Source organism: Momordica charantia (assembly GCF_013281855.1).
Source record: "Momordica charantia cultivar OHB3-1 chromosome 9 unlocalized genomic scaffold, Mcharantia_2.0 BLBB01000009.1, whole genome shotgun sequence".
NCBI classification, from domain to species: Eukaryota; Viridiplantae; Streptophyta; class Magnoliopsida; order Cucurbitales; family Cucurbitaceae; genus Momordica; species Momordica charantia.
In genome coordinates this window covers 5,304,864-5,311,731 of record NW_028275167.1, presented here as the reverse complement: position 1 = coordinate 5,311,731, position 6,868 = coordinate 5,304,864, and positions in this window count along the sequence as shown.

Sequence of the window (6,868 nt, the reverse complement as noted above, 5' to 3'; positions counted from 1 at the left end):
GAACTGTTTTCAACTTCCCTATGGTTTATTCCAGGAGATGATAAGTATGACAATGACTCGGTTTTGATAGGGTGAGTTTAATGAGGACAGAAAAATCCTATGGGTCAGTTGGGAGGTGATGTGCCCCCCAATCCTAAATGCATGGGGGTATGGAGTTTCGAGACCTCGTATCTTTCAACAAATCTTCTCCTTGGAAAACAGGGATGGAGCTGTCTTCTCCTTGAAAGATAAATCAATTTATCTTAGTTAAAAAGAAAAATAAGAAAAAGTAAATCTAATGGGGCTTAACCGAATTAGTTGCTAAGAAAAATGAAGATGTACTATTACGTTTTGCTTTTTGAAATTAATTGTGGAACTCCAAGACAAAAATTTCTGTAATATATGAACATTTTCATTTGAATATTAAATGTGTTGTATTTATGGGTGTTCTCAAAATTATGGCAGTTTTTCAACCTATTTTCTTTCGGTCTTCAAAGCTGGCCTCTGTCAATGCCTATAAGAGCATTCAAAAATTAATGCTTGATTTTCTTTGGGGTGGCATCGACTCTAGGCTAAGATGCAATCTCGTCTTCCAAATTAAAAATCAGTCCCAGTAGATTCCCCCTCTACAATGTCGCTTCTGAAACAGTGGACCAGATCCTCCTCGTAAGAATCATTACGTTCCATCTTACCTCAAAGATAATCACCTCAAGAATGTCGGGAAATCAACCTGAATCCTCAATTTCCATCATATAAATTTTTTTAGAAATTTGTTAAATAAAAGTATTTGATTTGTTATTTATTTATTTATTTATTTTATTATTTCGAAATATCAGGAATGCTTTTTAAAATTTGGAAATGTCTTTATAAAAATGTTTTTTATTATTTAAATATTTTTTTACAATAAAATTTTCCTTATAAAAGAAAAATTACAATAACAAAAAATATATTTTTTTTCAAAGAAATGATATAAATTTGCTTCAAAAGATGATTTATTTTTTAGAACAAAATGCAAAAAAAAAAAAAAAAACCAACAAAAACAATTTTTAATTTTGTTTTAAGCACAACATCGAGATAAACAACATCGATTAAAAATATACATTTTTTTTAGGAAACATATTAAAAATCAAATCTTGGTCCCGAGATATTGATCTTTATCGTCAAGAATCCAAAAACAATATATGACAAAGTACATCAACCTACTTTATTCACATTTGATAACATGGAAACTTACCGTCTTGAAAACAAACTCTGATTTCTGCCCCCTTATTCAAATGTGTCACCAAGTCAAACAATAAAGAAGCAAATTGTGGTGAAAATAGTGATAATAGAGCAAAAATTGAGAGAAAGTGTATAAGGAGAGAAAAAGAGAAAATAAAACAAAAAGTTGTAATTACCAAAAAGAAAAGAAGAAGATGAAAGAAGCTATGGTGAGTGGAGGAGAAAGAAAAAGAATGAGAGAGGCCGTGTGATAGATTGGGAGAGGAAAGAGTTAGGATTGGTGAGAGAGTTAGGAGTCGTGAGAGAAGAGTTTGTGGGGGAATGATAAAAGTAAATTGAGAGAAAACCAAAAGGAATAAACATTAGGAGGCAGAGAGCAAAAAAAATTAAGAATATTAGACCTTTTTTGTGATGTGTTTCTCGTGACCTCCTCTTGGAAGAACCCGTGCAATCCGACCCAAACTGTAAGGGTTGGATTGGGCAAAAGCTCGGTTTGGGTTGGGTTACCATTTTCCCAAACCAAGCAGTGTTCGACAAAAGAATTTTTGGTTCAACCCAAACCAAACTGAAATTTAACCACCATATATATATCCTTTTATGTTTTAGGATTTTCCACTTTCCAATTGTTTCTCTTCATCTCTACTCGATATATCTTTCTCTCTAATCGATCTCAATCCATTGTCGTCTTCCTCGAATTTTCATTGCTCCATTCTTCTTCTGGGTGGGTTTCTTCCCTTGGTTTTTATTCTCTTTCAATAAAACACAAAAAAAAAGGAAAACTATTTGCCAAAAAATAAACAAAAGTTCGAGAAAGAAAAATACTATGAATCAAAACAAAGTGATAAATTAAATTAAATTAAAAAAATATATGGAAAACAATGAAATGGAACGCTCAACAAATTCAGGGGTCTACAACAAAATGGTAAATCCTCCATTCTTATGGTCGAGCTTCGTTATTAGTGCTTCTGTAGGACCCTACATCGGCGCTCCTACAGGACTTTTCGCCGTCGACGCTCCTGCAGTGCTTCCGGTTGGCGCTCCTGCAGCTGTAGAGCTCCCAGTCGGCGCTCCTGCCGGACTTCCTGTCGGTGCTCCCACAGTGCTCCCAGTCGGCGCTCCCACAGTGCTCCCAGTCGGCGCTCCTACCGGGCTTCCCGTCGGCGCTCCCACAGTGCTCCCAGTCGGAGCTCCCACCGCAGTTCCCGTCGGCGCTCCTACCGGGCTTCCCGTCGGCGCTCCCACAGTGCTCCCGGTCGGCGCTCCCACAGTGCTCCCGGTCGGCGCTCCCACAGGGCTCCCGGTCGGCGCTCCCACAGGGCTCCCGGTCGGAGCTCCCACAGGGCTCCCGGTCGGCGCTCCCACAGTGCTCCCGGTCGAGCTCGGCGCTCCCACAGTGCTCCCGGTCGGGCTCGGCGCTCCCACAGTGCTCCCGGTCGAGCTCGGCGCTCCCACAGTGCTCCCGGTCGAGCTCGGCGCTCCCACAGAGCCCCCGGTCGAGCTCGGCGCTCCTGCAGAGCCCCCGGTCGAGCTCGGCGCTCCTGCGGTCGGTGCTCCTACAGGGCTCCCCGTCGTCGCTCCGGTAGCGCTCTGAATTGGTGCTCCAGTAGGACTCTGCGTCGGCGCTCCGACAGGACTCTGCACTGATGCCCTGCCAGGACTCTGCATCGGTGCTCCACCAGGACTCTGCATCGGTGATCCCGTTGGCGATCCTGCAGGACTCTCTCCGTCATTTGATTTGAACGCACTAAAGGAAAATGGGGTATCAAGGTCGGCCTCTGCAGCGCCAGTAACATCATTGAAAGTAGCCCCCACCTCCTTACAAAACTGCCAAACGAATACTAAAAAAAGGGTGTGAAAAAGTTTAGGGCCTCTCGCGATTGCCATGGCGAGGTATGTCTTAAAAGTTTCAGGCAGAAGCTGGTTTCACTGACTCAGAGGATTGTTTCTTAAGTAGTTATGGCAAAGCTATTTGTGCTTGGGAATTTGGGACGATTGGAAGCCCTATATATACTTGTTTCATGGGAAGTTATATTTAGAAAAGTTCAACAAATTTAGACCGCTTCAAATATTTTTGGTTCACAGTAGTTTATGAATACGGGTTTTAAGGGAACAACCTTATCAATAATTCTTAATTGCAGCAAAAATTTCTCCTCTTCACGAATTGACGACATCTGGTTTTGTCCTAATAGTTTTTTTTTTTTTTTTTCATAAATCCTTTTTTGGTTTAAATATTATTCGACCTTCATTAATCTTGATATCTTGTTTAATCAAAACGTCAATTTTGATCCTTCTACTTCTAATTTTTTTTATTCATTTTGGTTCTTGTAATTTTAAAAGTTCTATTTTAATTCATATACTTTTAACGAGTGACCATTTGTCCCTTAATTTTTATTTATCTTTTTTTCTCTTTGATCGTAATTTTAGCATTTACTCACCAAATATCTTAAAAGAGTTTCCATTGTATATAAAATTTGTGTTAAAATTGTACAAATATGAGATTAAAATGTTCACTTTTTAAAAAGGACATGGACTAACTTAAAGTTGAAAGTATAAAAATTCAAATTAATCAAAATCAATGCTCGAACAAAATAGCATCTAAACATTTTTTTTAACTTTTATCCTTAATTTTATTTCTTATTTAAATTCATAACTTTTTTAAATGTATAAATATGTACACATCATTGAAAATTTGACTATATAAACAATGTCATGTCATTATTTAACTTGTGTTTGTTCTCGGAGATATTTTATCTCTGTTGCATTGGTGGATTAATCCAATGGTTCAAGTTGCAAATTTATTTAATTTAAAAATATCATCCCTAAAATATACTAGTTTTGGTTGGTTGGATTAAAAAATGTGTTAAACTAATAACTCAATATTAGTTAGTGTATTATGGAATATTAAACATTTGAGAAATTATTTTAAAGTTAGCTAGTGTATAAATGAAATGAGAAATTATTTTAAAGTTAGCCTAGTGTATAAATCACATTAAACTTATTAAATGAAATTAAACTAAAATGGATATATAAATATATCTCATTTTATGGCAGGTAAAATGATACTTTTTAATTAGTTATTAACCTCGAGTTAGTTTATTTCAATCCAAACTAATTTTGAAAAAAAAAATCATAAACTAACTTTAACTCATAAAATTATTTTAGGTAATAAATAAGTATTTTACTCCTTGGTTTGATGGAAAACTATATGAACAGCACAATGGTTTAGATTGGTTCAAATATTTTAGGTTCACTGGATATATGTTTTTTTTTTCTCTTTTCTTTTTTCTTAAAAAATTCCAAGCCTAGAATGTTCGAAAATCACATTTAGAAAAGTCTTAACAAATTTAGGATCGATGAGAGTATTGTGAGAATGAGTCAATCTGAAGTATAACTCAAATTTATGTTTTATAAATGATTGAGTCTCATCTCCATTGTATTAAAAAAAATCTATATAGAAAAACTTTTTAAAACATGTTTTTTACCAAATCTATTTATTGCTAGTTTTTAAAAGTGGAATTATTGTGGAATAAAATTTCAAATTTCAAATTTATTCTCTAACAAATTCAACATTTATTTCATATTTTATATCTTTCTCACACAACCAAATTTTATCTAGTACTCAAAAATTTATTAACTAGTTTAACACAACAATTTCTTTAATTACACCATATATTTTTTAACAGACAATACAATTTTGTTGTAATAATGGTTTCCCTTAATTTTTAACAAATAAATTTGAAGTAAACGTAATAATAAATTGAAAGTGAAATGAAATAAATTTTAACTAATTACCTTTTAAAAACTATAACAAATTGCGTAAATTTTAATGATAAGTATATTTTAGTCATTACAGTTGAATCATAGTAATTTAGCCGACACCATAATATGCTTTTTCATATTTAAAATAATCGAACTATGCTAGTCGATTCAACATGATTTAATTCAATTCTTCGATTTTTCAGTTTCATGAACATACCTACAATATGTAACTGTCTATTAAACTATGCTAGAGATGACATAATTTCTTTATTTATAATATATAAAGACGTTCTCAAAACTCTAATCAAAGTCTTAAAATTAAGTTCTTTTGTTATCAAGATTTTCTTAAAATTACACGTGACAGTTTAAATTAGTATGCTCCTACAAGTTTTATTTCAATAATTTCAACTTCAAAATTATTTCGAAATAACTCTTATGCTAGCTTTCTTATTAAGATGAAGTCGAAATCAATTTTAAATATTTGAAGGGAAGAATTCAATCAACGAAGGCATGATTGAAAACTTTTTTTTTACCTCACTATCACACGTGACCTTATTTTTAACAATTCACTGTGTGATCATATTTCCATCTTCATTTTAAAACGAAAAGATAATAAAAGAGCGTTCACGAACATAAAAAAGCGAGCATCCACAAAAATTTCAAGATATTAATTGTATGAAGACTTGGATAGAAGTATCAAAAATAATAAATACTTTGTAATTCCTTAAATGGGTTACAAATAATATCCCGCAACTATATATAGGTTGGTATGAGAACCATTCTTTTATACCTATCAAATTTTGACCTTTTTTATGTTTGACATATCAAACACATTGTTTTACAAAAATATATATATATATTTGGTTTTTTTTTCGAGGATTCGAACTTCTGACTTTAGAAAATGTCAAATACAGACACTCACTTAGTTTTAAAACCATAATCGAGCTGGCCACGGGGACCGTCATTGAAGGTACCGTCTCTGTTGCGGGACATTGAAGTTCCAACATCGTAACTGGCATCTTTGCCGGAAGTTCCAGAATTGGGAGAGGCGACCCATGATGCCCCTGCAGGAGCAGAAGCAGGGCTCAACGAGTCTATACTTATACTCGGGGCAATGTTGTTGCTGTTGCTGCTGTCATACGCGCTCGGAATTCCGATGCCATGAGACGCAAACGATCGGAACGAGAACTCCTTACTGGCTTCAGGATTTGCAGCGCCGGTCATGTCCTCAAAGGTGGCGCATGCCTTCTCGCAGCATTGCCATGCAAACACTAAGAGAAGGATTTGAAAGAGCTTGAAGCTTCTCGCCATTGCCATGGTTATTTTTTTTTTTTGTTTTTTGTTTTTTTTTTTGGTTTTGTAGATGATGGTGCTTATTGGCGAAGGCGAGGGGTTCTATTTTGTTTTGGATTATTAGGGGCCCTATTTATGCATGTTTAATGGAAAACTAAATTTAGAAAATTTGAACAAAGTTAGATCGGTTCGAGTATTTTAAGGTTGTGGGGGTTTCTAAGTATAGAATGTCCGGCTTGCTTTTATTTCTATTTTTATTGAAAATTGGAATCCATGATTGGGGAGGAAATGACTTGGTAATTAGTTTTAGAACATGAAATTTTCTTGAAAATTATGCCATGTGTTTGAATTAGAATAATAGTATGTATCAAATTTTGGTTTTAGATTTCATCTTAGATTTTTTTTAATTAATTTTTCTAATGGGTTCTTGAATTTTTAGTATTATTTTATGAAGACGAAGAATAAGGACTAAAATAGATATATTAAAACAAAAAATTTTGAAAGTACGAACCAAAGTAGAATTATTATTTAAGTAATAGGCTAAAATAGACCTTTTAAAGATTTGAAATTAGAACAAATTTCAAATTTCAGAGACTATAATAGAATTTAAAACATT